Below are 24,157 nucleotides of genomic sequence, written 5' to 3' on the forward strand. Positions count from 1 at the left end.
GGTTTCCATTAGCCCCTCTCTCCTGGTTTTTGATTCTTTTTGCTTTGTTTCCACTGGGGCTCTTCTCTTTTCTCATTCCTCAAATTGTTGTTCTTTGCCTGCTTCTTCACCCCCTCATCCTCTGTCTTTCCCTCCTCCACCATTTTTCTCTTTCCCCATTGATTCTTTGCATTCAGCTGTAAGTTTGCACCTCATTCGTTCACCATGATATAAATGACAGATACTGTTCACATGCCAGGCACCTCTATATGAATATTATTAACCTTCACCTCTTCTTTCTTGCTCATCCAGTAACATGTATTAGAAGGTAAGTGAGTGAGAATGGTTAGTATAGGGGTCATCCTGAATCAGTTTTCATTTCTGACAGTAGTAAGTAATTTGGAAACTTCAGTACTTTCGTCTTGATTAGAGACAGATGACTGGAGACACAACACAATTGACTGGAGCACATTAGTGTTTTATGACAACATGGTTGGGAAAGGCTGATACATTAGGTCCAAACCAATTATTGAGTTGATTTGGATTTAATGGTGATTTTATAGTTACTTCCTGGAGAATTTTCAGTCAAAAAATTTAATTCTTTTGATCCCCCAAGACTCATTTATTTATCTATTTACTTCTTAAATCTTACAAATAGGTAACATTCTTATTCTGTAAATATGTTGGTTTGGAGGACACTGTTCTCAAATTTCTAGAATTAAGCAATGAGAAAAATCTGGGTTTTGAGGGTTTTAGATATACAAGCTTCTTGTATATACAGTGCCTTCCTTAGATATACAAGGTGCCTGGTTGAATTATATTACAATGGGAACAAAGATATTGTCATTCATGTTTTAAAGAGACCCATCCTGGCCAGGCGCGGTGGCTCATGCCTGTAATCCCAGCACTTTGGGAGGCCGAGGCGGGTGGATCACAAGGTCAAGAGATCGAGACCATCCTGGTCAACATGGTGAAACCCCGTCTCTACTAAAAATACAAAAAAAAAAATTAGCTGGGCATGGTGGCACGTGCCTGTAATCCCAGCTATTCAGGAGGCTGAGGCAGGAAAATCGCCTGAGCCCAGGAGGCACAGGTTGCGGTGAGCCGAGATCGCGCCATTGCTCTCCAGCCTGGGTAACAAGAGCGAAACTCCGTCTCAAAAAAAAAAAAAAAAAAAAAAAAAAGAGACCCATCCAAGGTTAAGTCCCTGGGAAAGTAAGCTTCTGGAAGCTGGAGAATGAACGGAAAAGAATGCCACACATGCCTTGAGCTGCTCTGTTAAGCGATGACCTCTTGAAACGTGGACAGGAAAAGATTAGAAATTTATGTGAATCAGGGCAGCTTAAGTCTTGAATTATTACCTATCTAGAAGACATCTTCTCACAGTGGTTTTTAGGGTAACTTTGAATTTCATGACCTCAATGAATATAAAATCTGAATGGAGAGAAAATACTGTTCTCTAGAAGTTGAGAACAAGCACACTCTTTATTATTTTTATAATAATTTGAAGCAAATACTTCAGTCATGATAAACTATTAAGTCTGATTTTCCTTTATTATTTAAGACTAAGAAGGCCAAAGTTTAACCTAGAAGTTGACATTGACCTGGGTCCTATCTACAAATACTATCTTTTACCCCTCTAGTAGTCCCTATCTACTTCTATTTTTAGTTTACTTCAGCAAAAGAATGCAACTCTGATAGCAAACATATCACTTTATCCCAGCAACATGAAATTGGAAGCTTTTTACAAGGCGGAAACCATGTTGTATATTTCTATGCTTCAAGTGCTGTGCATACAATTGGTGTGTAACAAATAACTGAGTTTTTGTGTCATGAATTAGTAAAACATTTATAGAAAACAGTTTTTATTTTTAATTTATTCTCTTATTACCTAGAGATAATATCTATCCGTGGTTTAGTATAAACCAGAGATTAGCAAACATTTTCTGTCAAATAATAAATATTTGAGGCCGTGTGGACCTGTGATCTCTGTCAAAACTGCTCAAGTCTGCTGTTGGGGTGTGAAAGCAGCCACGGAACACAGGAGACAATTAGAAACGGTGTGTGTGGCTGTGTGTCACCAATAAAGCTGTGTTTACAAAATGGGCGGATTAGATTCTGCCCTGTAAGCTGTAGTTTGTTGATTCCTGCTATGCACTTTAACACCTCTCCCCCTTCCCCCCCCACCCCCATCCCCACCTACACAGACATATATAGTGGCTTTAAAGAATGACATCATTGTATCATTATATTGTATTGTAAAGGTAATTTAAAACTCTGCAACAGGCTACAGAGATTACTAGACATTCCTTTCAGTGGACTCTGGGGATTGTCTGTCCTAAATGACATGGACTTTTAATTGCCCCAGAGGGGACAAAAATTCGATCTGAGGGGCAGAAAAGCATCACAGCAATTAAAACGGTTTGTGGCCCTCCAAAGTTCAAATCTACCCAGTGAAATCTTATACCTTAGTATTTAATTTTGAGGACACCAAGTAGGGGAGATTAGGTTAAAATATCTGAAAAAAATCTTCTTAGGAAGGCAATAATCAAAAAAAGATTGAGAAACACTGCTGTAGGGATGTGGGATTTGTCTTTCATTAGGTTATTTTTCAACTCTGTAATTTGTGGATTACTGACAAATTATCACAAATGCAAATACTTCTTGTCTCTGGACCTTCAAATGACTTCTGTCCATTGGAAAGACAGTCTCCCTCTGCATCCCCAGGAAAAAGCCAGTTTTGTGTTCATTTGTAAATGTATTTCAACATTCATTTGCTGCATGTAAATTTTCAGTTCTTTAATTTCTCCTTTGAATTGGTTGTAACATATGTTTGTTTCTCTCGTTTACTAATAATGAGTTATAGCAAATTTTTGACATGTGTTTATTTTCCATCTGTAGGAGCCTCATGGTTCTACCCATTTAAAAATGTTATATAACAATTTCCACTGGTTTATAATAGTTCTTTTTTACTTGAAAATACATAAAAAAATCTTTCCATGTCATTATGTATTTTAAAGATTATAAATATTTCATTAAATGAATATACCACATTTAAAAAAATATATATTGTTGGAAAACAATGAATCATTTTTTAATGAACAACATAAATTCCTCTCTTAAAAACACACAAAATACGGGAAGTCATAAAATGTGTCAAAAGCCTGTTACTTAATTTTTTTTGGCATGGTGCTTGTTTGCTTTTAGTTCCTTGTTGACTTTTTCGAGAACATAGGCCAGTGGACATAAAGGCCGGTGCTGTTTTCATGGCTCTCTTTGTTGACAGAAGGTGGCATGTGCTGCTTCTGCGCATCTACAGATCATTTTGGGAAAGCCCTAAGCCCTGGCCTCACCAGAGGTTCACAGGAGGTTTAGGACATTGAGTACGCGTTGTTACTTCACTTGGCTCAAGGTGTGTGGTTGAGATTCTGGTTGGCTTGCAATTAATTACAGGAACATGGAGTGGCTACTGTTTGTCTAAGCCTTCCATTTTCCTTGCCAGCTCCCCTCTCTTCCCTTTACCTGCTCAAGTGCACTGCCGATTACTTTCAGCGCTTAACATTGATATTTCATATTCTTTAAGCCAAAATTTTTGAAATGCATCTTCTCATCTTTCATATGTCCTGATAATTCTGCGTAGCTCTGTTGGTAACCTCGCCTCTCTGATCCTTTCTCTTGCTCTGTCCCTCAGCATCTCCTGTTCTTTACGATTGCCAAGTGAGTGACTTTGGGTGGCAAGTGCCTATTCTCAAAATAATTTTTAAAACTTTTTTTAAAAAGGAAACCATATAAGTAAACATTTTATGCATGGAGAGGAAGGCAAAAGATACAATAAAATGAATGCCTCCAAGTGAATATTGATTATAAGACCAGAGTAATGAGACATTAAGTCGCCTCACCCAATCTTCTGTAAGATAAGCCCATTGGTACAAATCTACAATGGTGGTGCTTCTAACATATTATTCTTCCTCCTCCTGCTACCAAAAAATATCAAATGTAACACTTTCAAGATCAACTTGCACTATATAAAATGATGCTAAATTAAATACAGACGCAAGAAAGAGAATTCAGATCTCGGGTTTTCAAACTGAAGAGCATTCCAAATTTTAACTTTTGGTAAAATCAATTTAACATTTAGGGAAGCAATCCTGTGGTAAGTGTCTGCGATTCCTTTAGTGTTCTCTTTGCCTACAACAGCATTTAAATTATACACAAGAATTAAGGTATGAATTTTTTTCATTCTCTATACAAATCAAAGAAAGCTAAATTAAAGTAAAAAATGAGTTAATTGAGTAAAAAAGAATTTTTAAATATCGATGTTTAATTTTGAGAGTCCAATAAAATCAAACTTTTTTCTGTAAGTTGGTTAAAATTCATTCATTCTGAAAGATATTTAGGAATGTAGATTAGGCACCATAAAAGTGTTTATACCCTTTCTCATTAATCCATTTGGCCTAAAACAATATTCTAAATGTTGAAAAATTGTGTAAAGTTATTACTAGCAGTTTTACTTAAAACAGGAAAGAATTAGAAACAACCTAAATATCCAATTTATTAGCTAGGTAATTGGTAACAACTAGGTAAAACCGTTTGATCAGTCTGTGGAATCTGTGGAATGTGATGCAGACATTCAAATAATGATCATAAAGATTATGTAAACATCATATGCTTATAAAATAATAAAAAATTCACATTTGAATTTTTATTATACAATAAAATGAAATACTTATGATTTATAAGGCAGATATAGCATAAAGATGAAGAAAACACATAAAATTCAGATGTATTGTGATGGTGGAATAGTTTTAAAAATTGCCTTTTTTTTTTCAAAATTTTTTATTAATCTCCATGTATTAATTGTATAATGAGGGGAAAATTCTCCAAGCTTTCCTAGTAGGTTTTGCTGCTCCAAGACCTGTCACTTTCTTTTTCTTCCCCTCTTCTCCCTTCCCTTCCTCTTTTATTTTTTCTTTTTCTTATACTTTACTTCCAGTAGAACTAAGTTTTCAGAAACTAGTTTTGTTTCTGGTATAAATTTTAATCAATGATATCACCTTAGTCCTCAATAGTTCTCAGTTAGAGAAATATGGCACGTTTATTTGACATTTAAATATAACGCCATCACCTCTCCATCCATTGTGAGCCTGTACCATAAAAAATTTGAAGACATTATGGCTTTTAGGGTTAGTGACTGAGATTGGGGCTGCAGGGTCCGTCTTGATTTCTAAGGGAAGCCCTTGCTTTCTCTGACTGTGTGTACAATGTGATGGGATAAAGAACAGAGATTTAGAGAGCTGGCTGTAGAGATGGGAATTCTCTTTGACTCTGGCAAGGCTACTGGGACTCCCTTATGTATTTTGTAAGAATTTTGGAAGAAGAATGGTTCCTCGGCTCTGCTGGGGCCTTACTTTGAGACTCAGCAGCCCTCTGGCTATCACACAGCTGGGTGGGGAGCTGAGCCAGCTCCAGCTGAATAGGAACTAGGAACTCACATCAGATGTGGGCAAGCATGAGCCCAAGTCCTGGGAAAGGGATAGGGAGATAGATGTGAGGTTGGTGGAAGGTGGGCATATTGGAGAGGGTGGGATGCTAGAAGGGTATAGAGCAGAGCTGAGAACAAAGGCAAGGCCAGGGTAGAGCCAAGATCCAGGGATAGAGCTGGCTCAAAGAAAGAGTCCGTGCTCATGGGACTGAAGATTGGACACAGACTTGAGCATCAGCCTCATTAAAGAAAACAAAGGCAAGAAACAGGAGCCAGGGGTTGAAGATGGGCTGAAGTTAATCAGAAATCTGGTTTCGTAAACAGGAACAAGGGAAGGACAGTGCCCAGGAATTCTGGGGGATGCTCTTTTCAACTATAGCCACCTGTTGTTTTTGCTCACACTCTCCAGGTACAGAGGAAGCCATGTCCAGAGTGCCCTAAAGAAATTCAGTAGCTTCTGACCAAATGCCAGATGGATTCCTGGATGAACATCCTTGTCAGGACTGCACTACTGCTCTGGTATCTGTTGCCTGGACCAGGGAGTTTCCTGACTGCTGTGCGGCCCTTCTCCCAGGAACTCCGGCTTACTGAGATCACAGGTTCTCTGGTGTAGCTGCCCAGGTAGGTGGTCCAAAGTTCAAGTGCTTCTAATGCTATCATTGGTAAAGCATTTGTCATGTCTAACATAAACAGATTATCTAATCTTGACAGGTGGTTTTTAATGGGGGGGATATATGTACATATATGTGTATACATGTATATTCCTCATTTGTAGATATTTATAATGTATAATGTATATCTATATAAATTCTATCTATATACACACATGTACATATATATTACTTAGGATTTTCTTTCAAAAATTTTCCTTTAAAATGTTACAGCCTCTGAGTTAAAATCATGTTGATAATATTTGTATTTTATACATGTTTTTTCAGCTTGTGACTAGATTTAACACAGATTTAACTAGATTTAACTACAACATGCCGTGTCTCATGGAAAGTTTTCAAGACTTCTGCCCCTCTGTGGATCTCCCTAATACTGGGCTGACTTGTCAGTGAGGAAACAATAAGGGCTCTAACAATGCGGGAAGCCGAACAGCAGTGTTTCCCCTGCAGCCCATGGGCATTGGCGAGTGCCCCCTAAACATAACTCACTTCCTTGGGCTTTTGCCGTACACCGTCTCTGCCACAAAACAGCTGTTGAGTTTCTGAGTCATAGGCTAAAACTTTCTGCCACCGTGGCCTTTTGATATGGTTTGGGTCGTGTCCCCACCCAGATCTCATGTTGAATTGTAATCCCCAATGTTTGGAAAGGGCCTGATGGGAGGTGAATGGATCATGCAAGGGGGCAGATTTCTCCCTTGCTGTTCTTGTGATAGTGAGTTCTCATGAGATCTGATGGTTTAGAAGTGTGTGGCACTTCCCCCTTCACTCACTGTCTCTCCTGCTTCACCATGTAAGACGTGCTTGCTTTCCGTTTGCCTTCCACGATGACTGTACATTTCCTGAGACGTCACAGCCATGCTTCCTGTACAGCCTGTAGAACTGTGAGTCAGTTAAATCTATTTTCTTCATAAATTACCCAGTCTTGGGTAGTTCTTTTTAGCAGTGTGAGAACGGACTAATACACGTTTTAAGACATTGGCTTATATTTCATTTATGGAGAATTGTATAAATTAAGATGATGTAGGCATGAGTTATAGAATTGATACCAGAAAGGGGTCCTGATCCAGACCCCAAGAGAGGGTTCTTGGATCTCCTGCAAGAAAGAATTCAGGGTGAATCCATAGAGTAGAGTGAAAGCAAGTTTATTAAGAAATAGAGGAATAAATGAATGGCTACTCCATAGACAGAGCAGCCCTGAGGGCTGCTGGGCCCATTTTTATGGTTATTTCTTGATGATATGCTAAACAGGAGTGGATTATTTATGCCTTCCCTTTTTAGACCATGAAGGTAACTTCCAGACTTTGCCGTGGCATTTTTAAACCGTCATGGCACTGGCAGGAGTGTAGCAGTGAGGATGACCAGAGGTCACTGTCATCACCATCTTGGTTTTGGTAGGCTTTAGCCGGCTTCTCCTGCACCTGTTTTATCAGCAAGATGTTTATGATCTGTATCTTGTGCTGACCCTCATCTCATCCTGTGACTTAGAACACCCAACCATCGGAAATGCGGCTGCAGAAGTGTCAGTCTTATTTTACCCAGCTCCTATTCAAGGTGGAGTTGCTCTGGTTCGAATGCCTCTGACATTTCCATATAGATTTGTTTTGAATCCTGGCTCCATGATCTGCTAGCTGAGTGACATTTTGCCATTGTAACTCAGTTTCCTTATCTGAAAAATAGGAATAACAGTGCTGGTCTCTTAAAATTAAGATTATTTGAGGAATAAAGTAACACTTGGAAAATGCTTAGGACACAATAGTAACATAATAAATGATACTATCATTTTGATGGCGTTGATTGCCCACTAAGAAGGAATGTGGGAACCCTCAGAGAATAACTGCTTTTTAAAAGTGTGGTTCTGGGGTTGGAGATATCAGATCAGCTGGAATCAGATCTTTTTCTGGGAAGAATATTTGGCTCTTTTCAGAAATATGAATGTATAGTAACAGGCATGCCTATTTATGCAGCAATGTAAAAATGCTTATGGTAACAAATGCTTAACCAAAAGAATACGTGACTGAATATGAAAGATCAAATACTTATGATCCACGTTATAGGAAAATATGGCGTAAAGGTGAAGAAAGCACGTGAAATGAAGATGAATTATGGCAGTAGAACAATATTTTATTTGGCCAAAGACTGCCCCTCTATGCTCCTGGCATATGAGGTTGCTGGTTGGTGCATGTAGGGTGGGGAGGGTGAAAGCATATTTCCACACGTGTTAAGAAACTTATGGGAGTAAAAGTGATTGAGACCCTAATTTCTTCTCTTTTGAGGTTTAATGTTGTTAGAACATCCCTGACGGACTGAAGCAGTCCTCGCTGAAGTCATTGGTCAGGAGAGGAGACCCGATCTCTCCCATCCAGGAGGAAACTCACTGTGGGATATGAGAAAACTAGGCTGTGCCACATTTTACAAACAAGGGCCTTTGTGGTTATAGCAGAAGGCTGGATCAGGGTTGCTCGCCTCAGCCTCTCAAAAACTCTAGAGAGTAGGACCTAGTATTCTCCTCATTTTTCCAGCTACAAAACTTAGGTTTAGAGGGGTTAAGAAACTTGCCGGAAGTAAGGGCTAGGGGCAGCTAAGAGCTGGAACTCCAGCCCCATCTGTCTCCAGAATTTTTGTGTCTCACTTCCATACTACATACGCTAGCTGAGATCTTTCTCAGGCCTTTCCTCAACATTCAGTTGACAAAAGAAAGGGATGTGAATTGGGGCTAAGGATTAGGGTACATACTTCAGTGGGAGGGACTGGCAATTGGAAGAAGAGAAATTCAGGGGCTTGGGGTTTTTCAGCCTCCTCCAGGAGGGTGACCGTTGTGTGGTGTAATCTGCATTCTTGCCTGACTTCTGGAAATACAAGCATTTTCAAGATGATTGCCTACGATTTAAAATCATTCTGTGGCCGTGCTTTGTTGTTGTTGTTGTTGTTCAGTGCAAACTTGATCTTTCTGGGCCTTAATAATCTCCTCTGTAAAATAAAAGGGTTGTGTTAAGTCATTGTTAGAATTCCTTTCATGCTCTAAGGTTTGTGCGTTCAGGAATTTATAAGCTTTTTCTGGTATTTAACCTTTGGCCATAGATTCTGTAGTACTAGGATCAAAACGAATCTCCCCAACTTAAATTTTGTGTGACAGGTAAGGAAGCCAGGACAAAGGACTTAATGAAGGTTCTGAGGCAGGGAGGATGGCAGCAAAAGGTTTTACAGCTATGTATGGAATGGAGCTGAAGGCAAAGAACTCAGGATCTCAGAATCTACTGAGTGTAGCCAGAAAGATTGAGGCTCAGAAAAGACTTTCAGAGGGATTACACAGAGAAATGGGTAAGAGCTGGTTGTGCCCTTCATGTAAGCAGGCTGTAATGAGATTGGTGGGAAGGATTAGCCATCACAGAGGGACATTTCATGGGACGGCTGTCTGGTTCCCCCATCTCGCTGTCCCAGCCCACCCTTGGGAACTGGTATAGCTGCTGTCACCATCCAATAACTCTTCTTCCAATACTTCTAACTATGCAGAGCTTTCTTGGTCTTAGTTTGGTTGAACCAAAGAACTGTTGCCAATTAAATGAGAAAAAAGTTTTTTAAAAAAATCACAAAAACATAGATGTGAGCAAACTTTACAGAGTAGAAGTTTCTGGTTCCCATTTGAGAGAGTAACCAATTCCTTATCCTCCTCTTCCTTATCTCTTCTTGCTTCTCGTCTGCCCATTTCTTTCTTGTGCCTTTCTCTCCAGTTTCTCCTGCTCACCTTTTCATTCTTTCTTCCCACTCACCTGACACTTTACTGAGCACCATGTTTAAAGGTCTGTGTTAGGTATGCTGGCCAGCAGGATTAAAGGAGGCACAGTCCCAGCATCCTAAGTTGCTCTTGAGCTAGCAGCAGAGACAGACACAGACAAGTCAGTGTGCTTAGTCCAGTTCACAAGGCAGTTCACTCTCAGCTTTCTTTTCTTGACCTGCTCTGTGCAGGTTCATCTCCAAACCTGCTGATCTTCTCTCCTGCTCCTACCTTCTATGCCCGTTCTAAGGATTAGATGCCTAAATAGCTCATGATTTTTCCCTAAACTATGGCGGTAAGTCTGTTAAGGTTCACTGTGTCATATCAAGCAAGTTCCATATATATGCTTACTCACCAGCTAGGACTTCCTTCTCTTTTTATTAAGACAGATTCACAGAGGGTTTGGAAAAAAAATGAGTTTCAGCATTAGCCTTTTAAATTGAGTAATGATGGTGTTTCCAGGACTTGGTCAAGTGCGAACTGTGTGCTAGGCACATATATTTTGTCTCTACTTGTGTCACCACTCCGCTCACCATCAATTCATAGATAATTCAAGAGGTTAAGTAACTAAAGTAAAACACTTAGAGGTGGAATTTGAATGCAAATCTAACTCTTTTTACTACATCTGTGCTTTAATGACAAAGGGCAGGTTCCATATAGTCTTTCTGCTTCTCTCCAAAGAAATTCTTTGTGTGTGTGTGTGTGTGCGTGTGTGTGTGTGTGTGTGTGTGTGTGTAATCATAAGGTAAAGCATACAGCATATGATAAAACTTTTTATGTTTTATTTTTTTGAAACAGAGTCTCACTCTGTTTAGGCTGGAGTGCAATGACATTAACTCGGCTCCCTGCAACCTCCACCTCCTGGGTTCAAGCAATTCTTCTGCCTCAGCCTCCCAAGTAGCTGGGGTTACAGTTGCCCACCACCATGCCCAGCTAATTTTTGTATTTTTAGTAGAGGGGGGGGTTCCACCATGTTGGCCAGGCTGGTCTCGAACTCCTGACCTCAGGTGATCTGCCCGCCCCGGCCTCCCAAAGTGCTGGGAATACAGGTGTGAGCCAATGTGCCCAGCCAACATATGATAAAACTTTGAGATACAGCTGGGTCCCTTCTAGATTAAACAATGAGTATTTGATCTGATTTTGCTATCAATTGCAAAAACTTTACTCTGATATTCAATTAAAAGTTTAACAACTAGAGAAATTATATAAGTTGTGTAATTTTTAAAAGTTAAAACTTTTTCCTCTCAAAAATCAATAAATACTTAATTGTAAAAACACATGTAGTCTATATGCATTAATGTTCATTGTGCAAAACATATGTGGATTTACAGGCATTAACAAGAGCCAAAGGCTGTTGTAAGAGCTCTTGCTGGTTGGTGTTATATATAAACTCAAAGGTATATTCACTAGAATTATAGAAGCTCCCAGAAAAAAAAAAAAAAATCTCACGTTAAAATTGTAAAGCTTGTGACTTTCATAGCTAATTTAGTTTCAAAGATGATAAAAAAATACTAATGGAATATTAATCTGTTAGACCTTGGTATTGACAATATAATCCTTGCTGCATTAATATTAATTTGTTTGAGAATGTTATGTCAACATTGTTTCAGTTGTTACAAACTAATAACCAATAGGGGAAAATTCCGCAGCAAACTGAGATCAATTTTAATAGAGTATAACATTAATTTGTGCTTGATCTTTTATAAAATAATTTGCATTGAATTGTTGAACCCATGCAGGCACCATCCATATTACAATAGTAACTCCCAGCATGAAGACTTGGCATACAGCTATTGGTGGTACTATTTAAACGCTGGTGCCTTTAGCCTTCCTGGGTGTCAACTCTTTCATCTGCCAGTACAGATATTCTTTTTTTTTTTTTTTTTTTTTTGCCTCAAAATAGTGCCTGGCACATAGTTAACATTTACTGTGGGTTTACTGTTACAATTTATGAACAGATAAATAGTTAGTAATGTTGTCTGTTGCAACTGTGAATGAAGCTAAACCCACTACTGGTGAGAAATATTAAACCTATTTAAGTGTGTAGCTCCAGCCTCTTACCTAATAAAGCTTCAATCCATGAGGGAAGTTGGTGGGGGTAGGGGGGAACTTTGGTAACATTTGAAAAATGGAATCTGCTAATAGGAAGGAGCTGGATGCAACATTCAGATGTCAGTTTTCAGTTAAGCTCTTAATTTTCAACAGTTTTGCCAAAATGTAATTTCAGGGAATGTTCATGGAGAAGAAGCATCAGTCATTCAACCAAGTAAGTTAAAAAGAAATTTCAGAACATACTCTCCTTTTAGAGATTCACAATACTTATGCTTAGGTGACCCAGCAGCAGGTATGGCGGGGTGGGGGTAAGAGTGGGGGTATGGGTGGGGACGGGGTGGGAGGGAAGGCTTAGAAGTGTTCTGCAAAAAAGTAGCCTATTTTAATTCAATTTCACCAAGCTTTTTTTCAAACTTATTTGACAATGGAACCTTTTAAAAACTATATACCATCCCTAAATAACTTGTATACTTAGAGAAATGCCAACTTAGAGAAAAATTCAAAACTCAGCTACTTTTCTCCTTTTTCAATTCAGGGGTTTAAAACAAATTGTGCTGATGAAGGGCTTTCCAAATTTACTTTCCTGTACATATTTAAGTGTGACAAATGCTCATCTACCATGCGGTAGGTAGTGAATTCATAAACCCAAGAAAGGAGATCAGAAGCTATGTACTTGCCAGATCTGCTTCTACTTAATGTTTTTAAAAAGCATTTTAATCCTCTATAACTGTGTTTATATTCCCATGCATAATTCTTATTCATTATAAATTATCAAAGATGAATCTGGGAAAACTTACCACGGAGAAAAATCACATGTCAAGATAAATTTGCATCCTGTAACCTACACTTTGGTGTTATTGAGTCTTGGTCAAATATTATTTAGTGCTTTGGGTTAACAAGCTGAATATGCTCTAGAAACACTTGCCTGTTGTGTGCTTTACAATTTATGTTTTATAACTCGTTCTTTCCCCACAGTATATTACTTAACAATTGCTGTGTAATAAATTACCCGCAAATGTAGTAGCTTAAACAACCAACATTTACTATCTCACATTTTTGTGGGTCAGAAATTGGGTGTGGCTTAGCTGGGTCCTGTGGCTCAGGGTTTCCCTTAAGGCTACACCAAGGTGCTGACCAGGGCTATGGTTATCTCAAAGCTAAATCAAGGAAGATCCTCTTTTAAGCTCACATATGTGGTTGTTGGCAGGATTTAGTTCCTTGTCACTATTAGGCTGAGGGCCTCCGTACCTCACTGGCTGTTGACTTGAGGTCTCCCTTGGTTCATTGGCACATGGGCCTTTCACAGGGCAGCTTGCAACATGACATCTGGTTGTCATCAGTGTGAGCAAGGTGGAAGGCTGAGTCTTTGTGTAATCTTATTTGAGAAGTGACATACCATCATGATCACAACAGCCTGTTTGTTAGAAGGAAGTCCCTAAGCCCAGCCCACATTGAAAGGGAGGAAATTGTACAGGGACATGAATACCGGGAAGTGGGGATTGGGGGAGCCATCTTACAAGCTGCTCCTCACACATAGTAACAACTGGAGGCACAGGGTGTTGTTCCACTAAATGAATCTGATACTTTGGGATATGTTGATAGTAGTCTGATTCAGAGGTTATAAATCTATGCATTGAAATCTGATAAGGTATTGAACAATGAGATAGAGACAGTTGTACTTAACTCAGTTCCTCTGAAGAAGAACACTGTTTTATTTGGAAAGGAATGCCTTGATGATCTCTGGTTAGGTGAAAACAGAAGTCTAGAAGATAGGGAAGTACTTTGTATTCAGGATGATGCCCCAGGATGGAGTTCACAACTCATAGCTGTGGAGCTGACTAAGCTCTGACAGTTATGTTGAGACAATTATGTTGAGATGTCCTAAAGACAGGAGCTGTTCCTGACACCTGGGTCACACTGATTTGCAATATGGAAGGTTAACAATAACTTAGGAACTTTAGGTTTCTCTTTAGACTTTGATGATCAAAGAATACACTTATATTAGTTACCCATTGCTAAGAAACAAATTACCCCAAATTCACAGCTTAAAACAGTGGACATTTTTAGCTCATGTTTTCTACGAGTCTGAATCTGAAAGTGGCTTAACTAGGGGATTCTGGCTCAGGGTATCTCATGAGGCTTGACTGAATATGTCAGCCCAGGCTGCTGTTCTCTGAAGGCCTGGCTGGGACTGGAGGACCTGCCTCCAATGTGACTCATGTTGGCAGGTGGCCTCAGTTCCTCACCATGTGGTGTTCTCCATAGGACTGCTAGAGTGTTCTCATGACATGTCATCTGGCTTCCTCCAGAGTGACTGATCCAAAACGAAGATGCAAGGAGAAAGCCACAAAGTTTTCAAATCAGCATTTATAAAGTACTTTACTCCAGTCATTAATACATAACTGAGCAGATAAGTTCAGAATTTTTCAGATCCAACAGGAGCATTAATTGTGCATAGTTGATTTAAAAAAAACACACACACAAAAATACAAAAAACAGCAGGGACAGTTTTGAAATTGCCATCCTTCCTAAGATCATCGTTGTGGAAGAAAAAAGAAAGTGCCATCCTCTAGCCAAAGTGAAGCATGTGCTGGTTTTTCTGTGTTAGGTTTAGTGGCAAAGGTGAAAAAAAAACCTATTTTCTTCAACAGTCAAATGCCTAATCAAGAATAGTTCACTATTTAATATGCTTTGTAACACAGGAGGAACCTCAAAACCAGCCAGTGTCTTTGGTTCAGAAGGTCACTGAGCTTGCCAAATTCTTTTTATTCATTGAATAAGTGTTTTTTTTTTTTGTTTTGTTAATTTTTATTGCATTTTAGGTTTTGGGGTACATGTGCAGAACATGCATGACATTTGCATAGGTACACACATGGCAGTGTGTTTTGCTGCCTTCCTCCCCTTCACCCACATTTGGCATTTCTCCCCAGGCTATCCCTCCCCCTCTTCCCCCTAATAGACCCCAGTGTTTCGTGCTCCCTTCCCTGTGTCCATGTGTTCTCATTTTTCATCACCCACCTATGAGTGAGAATATGCGGTATTTCATTTTCTGTTCTTGTGTCAGTTTGCTGAGAATGATGTTCTCCAGATTCATCCATGTCCCTACAAACAACACGAACTCATCATTTTTGATTGCTGCATAATATTCCATGGTGTATATGTGCCACATTTTCCCAATCCAGTCTATCATCGATGGGCATTTGGGTTGGTTCCAGGTCTTTGCTATTGTAAACAGTGCTGCAATGAACATTCGTGTGCATGTGTCCTTATAGTAGAATGATTTATAGTCCTTTGGATACATACCCAGTAATGGGATTGCTGGGTCAAATGGAATTTCTATTTCTAAGGCCTTGAGGAATCACCACACTATCTTCCACAATGGTTGAACTAGTTTACACTCCCACCAACAGTGTAAAAGTGTTCCTGTTTCTCTACATCCTCTCCAGCGTCTGTTGTCTCCAGATTTTTTAATGATCACCATTCTAACTGGCGTGAGATGGTATCTCAATGTGGTTTCGATTTGCATCTCTCTAATGACCAGTGACGATGAGCATTTTTTCATATGTTTGTTGGCCTCTTATATGTCTTCTTTTGTAAAGTGTCTGTTCATATGCTTTGCCCATTTTTGAATGGGCTTGTTTGTTTTTTTCCTGTAAATCTGTTTGAGTTCTTTGTAAATTCTGGATATCAGCCCTTTGTCAGATGGGTAGACTGCAAAAATTTTTTCCCATTCTGTTGGTTGCTGATTCACTCTAATGACTGTTTCTTTTGCCGTGCAGAAGCTGTGGAGTTTAATTAGGTCCCATTTGTCTATTTTGGCTTTTGTTGCCAATGCTTTGGTGTTTTTTTCATGAAGTCCTTGCCTACTCCTATGTCCTGGATGGTTTTGCCTAGATTATTTTTCTAGGGTTTTTATGGTGCCAGGTCTTATGTTTAAGTCTTTAATCCATCTGGAGTTAATTTTAGTGTAAGGTGTCAGGAAGGGGTCCAGTTTCTGCTTTCTGCACATGGCTAGCCAGTTTTCCCAACACCATTTATTAAACAGGGAGTCCTTTCCCCATTGCTTGTTTTTGTCAGGTTTATCAAAGATTGTATAGTTGTAGATATGTTGTGTTGCCTCCGATGCTTCTGTTCTGTTCCATTGGTCTATATCTATGTTTTGGTACCAGTACCATGCTGTTTTGATTGCTGTAGCCTTGTAGTATAGTTTAAAATACAGTAGTGTGATGCCCCCCGCTGTATTCTTTTCGCTTAGAATTGACTTGGCTATGCGGGCTCTCTTTTGGTTCCATATGAAGTTCATGATGGTTTTTTCCAGTTCTGTGAAGAAAGTCAATGGTAGCTTGATGGGGATAGCGTTGATTCTGTAAATTACTTTGGGCAGTATAGCCATTTTCACGATATTAATTCTTCCTAACCATGAACATGGAATGTTTCTCCATCTGTTTGTGTCCTCTCTTATTTAGTTGAGCAGTGGTTTGTAGTTCTCCTTGAAGAGGTCCTTTACATTCGCTGTTAGTTGTATTCCTAGGTATTTTATTCTCTTTGTAGCAATTGTGAATGGCAGTTCGTTCTTGATTTGGCTTTCTTTAAGACCGTTATTGGTGTATAGGAATGCGTTTGATTTTTCCACATTGATTTTACATCCTGAGACTTTGCTGAAGTTGCTTATCAGTTTCAGAAGTTTTTGGGCTAAGGCAATGGGGTATACTTCTAGGTATACTATCATGTCATCTGCAAATAGTGACAATTTGGCTTCCACCTTTCCTATTTGAATACCCTTTATTTCTTTTTCTTGCCTGATTGCTCTGGCTAGAACTTCCAGAACTATATTGAATAGGAGTGGTGACAGAGGGCATCCTTGTCTAGTGCTGGATTTCAAAGGGAATGCTTCCAGTTTTTGCCCATTCAGTATGATATTGGCTGTTGGTTTGTCATAAATAGCTTTTATTACTTTGAGATACGTTCCACCGATACCGAGTTTATTGAGGGTTTTTAGCATAAAGGGCTGTTGAATTTTGTCAAATGCCTTCTCTGCATCAATTGAGATAATCATCTGGTTTTTGTTTTTGGTTCTGTTTATGTGGTGAATTACGTTTATAGACTTGCGTATGTTGAACCAGCCTTGCATCCCCGGGATGAATCCTACTTGATCATGATGGATAAGTATTCTGATGTGCTGTTGCAATCAGCTTGCCATTATTTTATTGAAGATTTTTGCATCTATGTTCATCATGGATATTGGCCTGAAGTTTTCTTTTCTTGTTAGGTCTCTGCCGGGTTTTGGTAACAGGATGATATTGGTCTCATAAAATGATTTGGGAAGGATTCCCTCTTTTTGGATTATTTGGAATAGTTTCAGAAGGAATGGTACCAGCTCCTCTTTGTGTGTCTGGTAGAATTCAGCTGTGAACCCATCTGGACCTGGACTTTTTTTGTGTGGTAGGCTCTTAATTGCTGCCTCGACTTCAAACCTTGTTTTTGGTCTATTCATGGTTTTGGCTTCCTCCTGGTTTAGGCTTGGGAGGACACAGGTGTCCAGGAATTTATCAATTTCTTCCAGGTTTACTAGTTTATGCGCATAGAGTTGTTTGTAATATTCTCTGATGATGGTTTGAATTTCTGTGGAATCTGTGGTGATTTCCCCTTTGTCATTTTTTATTGCATCTATTTGGTTGTTCTCTCTTTTCTTTTTTATCAGTCTGGCTAGTGGTCTGTCTATTTTGTTGATCTTTTCAAAAAACCAGCTCTTGGATATATTGATTTTTTGAAGGGTTTTTTGTATCTCTATCTCCTTCAGTTCTGCTCTGATCTTAGTTATTTCTTGTCTTCTGCTAGGTTTTGAGTTTTTTTGATCTAGCTCCTCTAGCTCTTTCAATTTTGATGATAGGGTGTCAATTTTGGATCTCTCCACTCTTCCAATATGGGCACTTATTGCTATATATTTTTTCTCTAGAGACTGCTTTAAATGTGTCCCAGAGATTCTGGTATGTTGTGTCTTCATTCTCATTGGTTTCGAATAACTTCTTTATTTCTGCCTTCATTTCATTGTTTATCCAGTCAACATTCAAGAACCAGTTGTTCAGTTTCCATGAAGCTGTGTGGTTCTGGGTTAGTTTCTGAATTCTGATTTCTAACTTGATTGCACTATGGTCTGAGAGACTGTTTGTTGTGATTTCCATTGTTATGCATTTGCTGGGGAGTGCTTTACTTCCAATTATGTGGTTAATTTTAGAGTAGGTGTGATGTGGTGCTGAGAAGAATGTATATGCTGTGGATTTGGGGTGGAGAGTTCTGTAAATGTCTATCAAGTTTGCTTGTTCCAGGTCTGAGTTCAAGCCCTGGATATCCTTGTTAATTTTCTGTTTTGTTGCTCTGTCTAATATTGACAGGGGAGTGTTAAAGTCTCCCACTATTATTGTGTGGGAGTCTAAGTCTCTTTGTAAGTCATTAAGAACTTGCCTTATATATCTGGGTGCTCCTGTATTGGGTCCATATATATTTAGGATTGTTAGCTCTTCTTGTTGTATCGATTCTTTTACCAATATGTAATGACCTTTTTTGTCTCTTTTGATCTTTGTTGCTTTAAAGTCTATTTTATCAGAGATGAGAATTGCAACTCCTGCTTTTTTTTTCTCTCCATTTGCTTGGTAAATCTTCCTCCATCCCTTTATTTTGAGCCTTTGTGTATCCTTGCATGTGAGATGGGTTTCCTGGATACAGCACACTGATGGGTTTTGGTTTTTTATCCAATTTGCCAGTCTGTGTCTTTTGATTGGTGCATTTAGCCCATTTACATTTAGGGTTAATATTGTTATGTGTGAATTTGATACTGCTATTTTGATGCTAGCTGACTGCCTTGCCTGTTAGTTGATGAAGATTCTTTATTTTGTTGATGCTCTTTAGCATTTAGTGTGTTTTTGGAATGGCTGGTACTGGTTGTTCCTTTCTATGTGTAGCGCCTCTTTCAGGAGCTCTTGTAAAGCAGGCCTGGTGGTGACAAAATCTCTGAATACTTGCTTGTTCACAAAGGATTTTATTTTTCCTTCACTTATGAAGCTCAGTTTGGCTGGATAGGTAATTCTGGGTTGAAAGTTCTTTTCTTTAAGAATGTTGAATATTGGCCCCCACTCTCTTCTTGCTTGTAGAGTTTCTGCCAAGAGATCTGCTGTGAGTCTGATGGGCTTCCCTTTGTGGGTGACCTGACCTTTCTCTCTGGCTGCCCTTAGTATTTTCTCCTTCATTTCAACCCTGGTGAATCTGACGATTATGTGCCTTGGGGTTGCTCTTCTTGCGGAGTATATTTGTGGTGTTCTCTGTATTTCCTCGATTTGAGTGTTGGCCTGTCTTGCTAGGTGGGGGAAATTTTCCTGAATAATGTCCTGAAGAGTATTTTTCAGCCTGAATTTGTTAACCTCGTCCACTTCTGGTACACGTGTCAAACGTAGGTTAGGTCTCTTCACATAGTCCCACATTTCTTGGAGACTTTGTTCATTCCTTTTTGTATTTTTTTCGCTAACCTTGGTTTCTCGTTTTATTTCATTGAGTTGATTTTCGACTTCTGATATTCTTTCTTCTGCTTGGTCAATTTGGCTGTTGAAACTTGTGCATGCTTTGCAAAGTTCTCGTGTTGTGTTTTTCAGCTCCTTCAGTTCATTCATATTCCTCTCTAAGTTGTCCATTCTTGTTATCATTTCCTCAAATCTTTTTTCAAATATTTTTTCAAGATTCTTAGTTTCTTTGCATTGATTTAGAACATGTTCTTTTAGCTCACAGAAGTTTCTCATTACCCACCTTCTGAAGTCTGATTCTGTCATTTCGTCACAGTCATTCTCCGTCCAGCTTTGTTCCCTTGTTGGTGAGGGGTTTTGGTCCTTTGTAGGAGGTGAAGTATTCTGGTTTTGGGTGTTTTGCTCCTTTTTGTGCTGATTACTTCCCATCTTTGTGGATTTATCCACCTGTCGTCTGAGTAGTTGCTGACTTTTCGATTGGGTCTCTGAGTGGACGCCCAGATTGTTGATGATGAGGTATTTCTGTTACTTGGTTTTCCTTCTACCAGTCTAGCCTCTCCACTGTACAACTGCTGAGGTCCACTCCAGGCCCTGTTTGTCTGGGGTACACCTGTAGCAGCTGCAGAACAGTGAGGGATGCTACCAGTTTCTTCTTCTGCTATCTTTGTCCCAGAATGATGCCCGCCTACTGTCAGTCTGATCAGTCCTTTTTGAGGTGACTCTGGATATACAGGGGTCAGGGAGCTGCTTGAGGAGATGGTCTGTACTTTATAGGAGCTCAAGTGCTGAGCTGTGAGCTCCGTTGTTCATTCAGGGCTGTTAGGCTGCTACGTTTATGTCTGCTGCAGCAGAACTCTTAAAACCCCTTTTTTTTCCCACAGATGCTCTGTCTCGGGGAGTTGGGGTTTTCTTTATGAGTGTCTGTTGCACTATCCTGCCCAGCTAGGAGGCAGTCTAGTCACTATTTGCCTGCCAAGGCTCCACCCTGCTGATGTGGTGTCAGCCCTGTTGCTCTGGGCTCTGCCCTGCAGCCGCGGACTCCGTGGCAGGCTCTGCTCTGCTGCCACCAGCTCCGCCCTGCAGCGGAGTCTCTCTGTTATGGCGGGTTGCCTCGGCAACAGCAGGCTGCATCAGCAATGGGAGTGTACCTCAGTAGGGGTGGATTGCCTCGGTAATGGCGGATGCCCCCCCCCCACCGAGCTGCACCATCCTGCGTTCAGCTGTGCCCGCAGTGAAACTCTCCTCCCGGAGCATTTCAAATTGCCGTTTTGTTTGTCCCTGTGGGGGTGAAACCCGCCGAGCCCGTTCGCCTGGCTCCCTGCCTCAGAGTGCCTTTCTTTTTTTTTTTTTTTAAGTTGAATGGATGGCTCTGTCCCAGGTGTTTTTGTTGCCCGCTGTTAGCTGTGTGATTTCCTGTGCAGTGAGCCATTGTGCTGGCTCAAACGCCACTTCCCAGGAATCTCCTGGTCTGGCTCACTGTCCAAGTCCCGTTTAATCAGATAGATATGCTAATCTGCCCTCCCAAATCTCAGATTGTCAGTTTAACAGGGCACCTGGACCAGTGTGTTTTGAGCGGAGTGTTGCGGAGTGCCGCTGCGCTGCAGTGCTGGCCGAAGTGGCTGCAACAGCCAAAACAGCTGTGCTTGCGTCCTGTGTCTCTCCTAAACCTGGGAATTTCCCCGTTCTGTGGGCAACAAAGATCCGTCTGGAAATGTGGCTTTGACTCACCCTCTGCGCTTTCACTGAGAGCTGCAATCCTGAGTTGTTCTTACCGTGCCATCTTGAATCTCTCCTGAATAAGTGTTTTTGAAAGCAACCATTACACTATGTGTGAAGAGGCGGATACATGATTGAATAATTTGGCAGGAGAGATTTCTTGTATTTTTCACCTGCATTTTCACTTCTATGTTCTTTGAAACACTTACTGCACTTGTATTTGGAGAATGACTGTGGCCTACACATTTTGTTAAGTACACGCTGTTCATTAGAAACTGTGGCTATTGCTTGGCCACTGGAATTAAGCTGTTTTCTGCTTTCAAAACACCCATAATAATTAGCTTTTATATCTTTTACCATTAAGTAGCCTCATACAGTTATCACTGCCTTTTCATTTTCCAAGGGAACAATTTCACAGATCTCTGCCATTGTGTTGTAAGGAATAGAGGAAGAAGGAAAGATATTTGGTTTCCCCAGTACCAAATCTGTATTAGGATTCTCTAAAAAGACAGAACTAATCGCGTTTGTGTACAGATATTCTAGAGAGGACTTATTAGGAGGATTGGTTCATGCAGTTATGAAAGCTGAAGAGTGCCATGACAGGCCGTCTGCAGGCTGGAGACCATTGGAATTGCTGGTAGCATGGCCCAGTCCAAGTCCAAGGGCCTCAGAACCAGGGAAGCCAGTGGTGCGACTCTCAGTCTGAAGCTAACAGACTCAGAACCGGGATGCCACTGGTGTAAGTCCTGGAATTCGAATGCCAGGGGGCCTGGAGTTCTGGTGTCCAAGACAGCAGAAGAAAACCCTGTGCCAGTTCTCAGAGAGAGACTAATTAACCTTCTGCATTCTCTCCAGGCTCCAGCCTATTGGATGATACCCACCAACCCTGAGAGCCAATGCTCCCCACTTTATACACTCAGACTTGTACACTAATCTCTGCTGGAAACACCCTCCTGGACATACCCAAAGTAATGCTTTACCAGATTTCTAAGTATTCTTTAATCCAGTCAAATTGACAAGCTAACATTAAATCCACAAATCCACCCCTTGTCAACCTGGCACCCATATACATCTCCTTAAACCATACTTAATTTCTAAATAGAGATAATAATGAGGTAATAGTTCCACCTAACATGATACAATATGATGTGATTGTAGTTTTCAAGATTTCAGACTTCAGACTTTAGAGTTTGTTTCTGTGTGTGTGTGTGTGTGTGTGTGTGTGTGTCTGTGTTGAGATAGGGTCACTGTCACCCAGGCCAGAGTGCAGTGGTGTGATCTTGGCTCACTGCAGCCTTGACCTCCTGGGTTCAAGGGATTCTCCCACCTCAGCCTCCCATCTCAACCTCCCAAGTAGCTGGGACTACAGGTGCACAGGCCTGGCTAATTTTTGTAGAGATGGGGTTTTGCCATGTTGCCTAGACTGGTCTTGAACTCCTGGACTCAAGTGATTCACTGCCTCAGCCTCCCAAAGTGGTGGAATTATAGGCCTGAGCCACCATATCCAGCAATTTTGATCTCAAATGCCAATAGTGTCTCCAACTAGGAAACATCTCTCCCTTTTCTCTGCAGTCCTGTCTCTAGTTTAGGTTGTAAACTCTGAGAGAAAAGGGACATGCAGATTCTCTTTGCTGCCCCAAACTCAGCGCCTAGAAGAGCACCTTACAACCTTACATGTAGTGAGTGAGCAGTAAATATTTGTTGAATTAATGAAGTGCCATTTATAGCGACAATAACTGATGGATAATGAGATAAATATAACAAAAAGCTGCTGACCGAAGTTCAGCTTCCTTAGGCCTTGAATTACCTTGTGTTGGGATCCCGGATATATTGCTCTTGTGTCCTAGAGTCTGTTTTCAGTTTGTAAAGTGTGATATTCGAGGTTAAAAGGGGAAAAAAGCAAGTTGCGGGGCTTTGGGCGGATGTGATTCTTCTTTTGGAAAGTCAGACATTCGGAAAAGGAAATCGGCTATCAGTATGTTAATGTGTTCCCTAAATGTACCTACAATTTTATCAATGATGAGAAATACTATTAAAATATAATTTGTATTTTACAGAGGCTACATTAAAAGACTTTCCCCTCAATATTTCAAGGAAAACTTTTTATCTTTATTTTGACCTTTCTCTTTCCTCTCAATGTTAGTTTTTGTATTATATGTAAATTGATTTCTTGATTAGCATTTAAAACGTCTGTTCTCTGGGGATGTCTTTACTTTGTGTTCTAGTTATTTATACCACCAAGGAACAACTTTATTTTTTTTAAAAAAAGCATTTAGCTTTATCAAAAAGCAAATATTTACAAATTATTTTTCTGATGGCATCTAATGTTCATTTCACTTGCCTCCTTCTGTATTACAGAATACTCACACATTGAGAATTGAAAATTCCTTATGAATTTGCAACAGAATCCCCCTGCCGCCCCTTCACCACAGGCATCTAATTAGTTTTTCCTGTCACAACAGCATATTTTTGTTGCATAAAGTTGCACACTTTCGTTTTCTTTTTGGTACTGGAAGTGGTGTTTTAACAGGGGAAAGTGATGGATTCCGAGGACCTATCTTTAAGGCTGAGTTCAGAGCAGCTGTTCCCATAATGGTCCCTGATCAATCTACCTTCTCATTCTTTTTTTAAATACCAAGTCTCTTGGTAGATAATGGTAGCAAAACGACAACAACAACAACAACAACGCAGGCCTTCTGCAGGAACAGCACTTTCCTGGGAGGTTGCCGTTATTTATAGATTGATGTTTGTTTTTGCCAGTACACACAGCAGCAAATCTCATCAGCATCTTCTCTCCTAGGCCTTTCTTCCACCTCTTGCTAATGCTTCTTGGCTGAAATCTACTAGCCTTGGAGTGAAGGAAGCAAGTCAAGGGGCTAGGAAGAAGTTGATGAAACCTAAAAGCATTAAGACATGAAAGGTCTGTAATGTGACCTCGACGTACCTGTGCAGTTGAATTTTTTGATACTGCAACAGC

The sequence above is a fragment of the Callithrix jacchus genome, chromosome 18 (genome assembly GCF_049354715.1).
Source record: "Callithrix jacchus isolate 240 chromosome 18, calJac240_pri, whole genome shotgun sequence".
Taxonomy (NCBI): domain Eukaryota; kingdom Metazoa; phylum Chordata; class Mammalia; order Primates; family Cebidae; genus Callithrix; species Callithrix jacchus.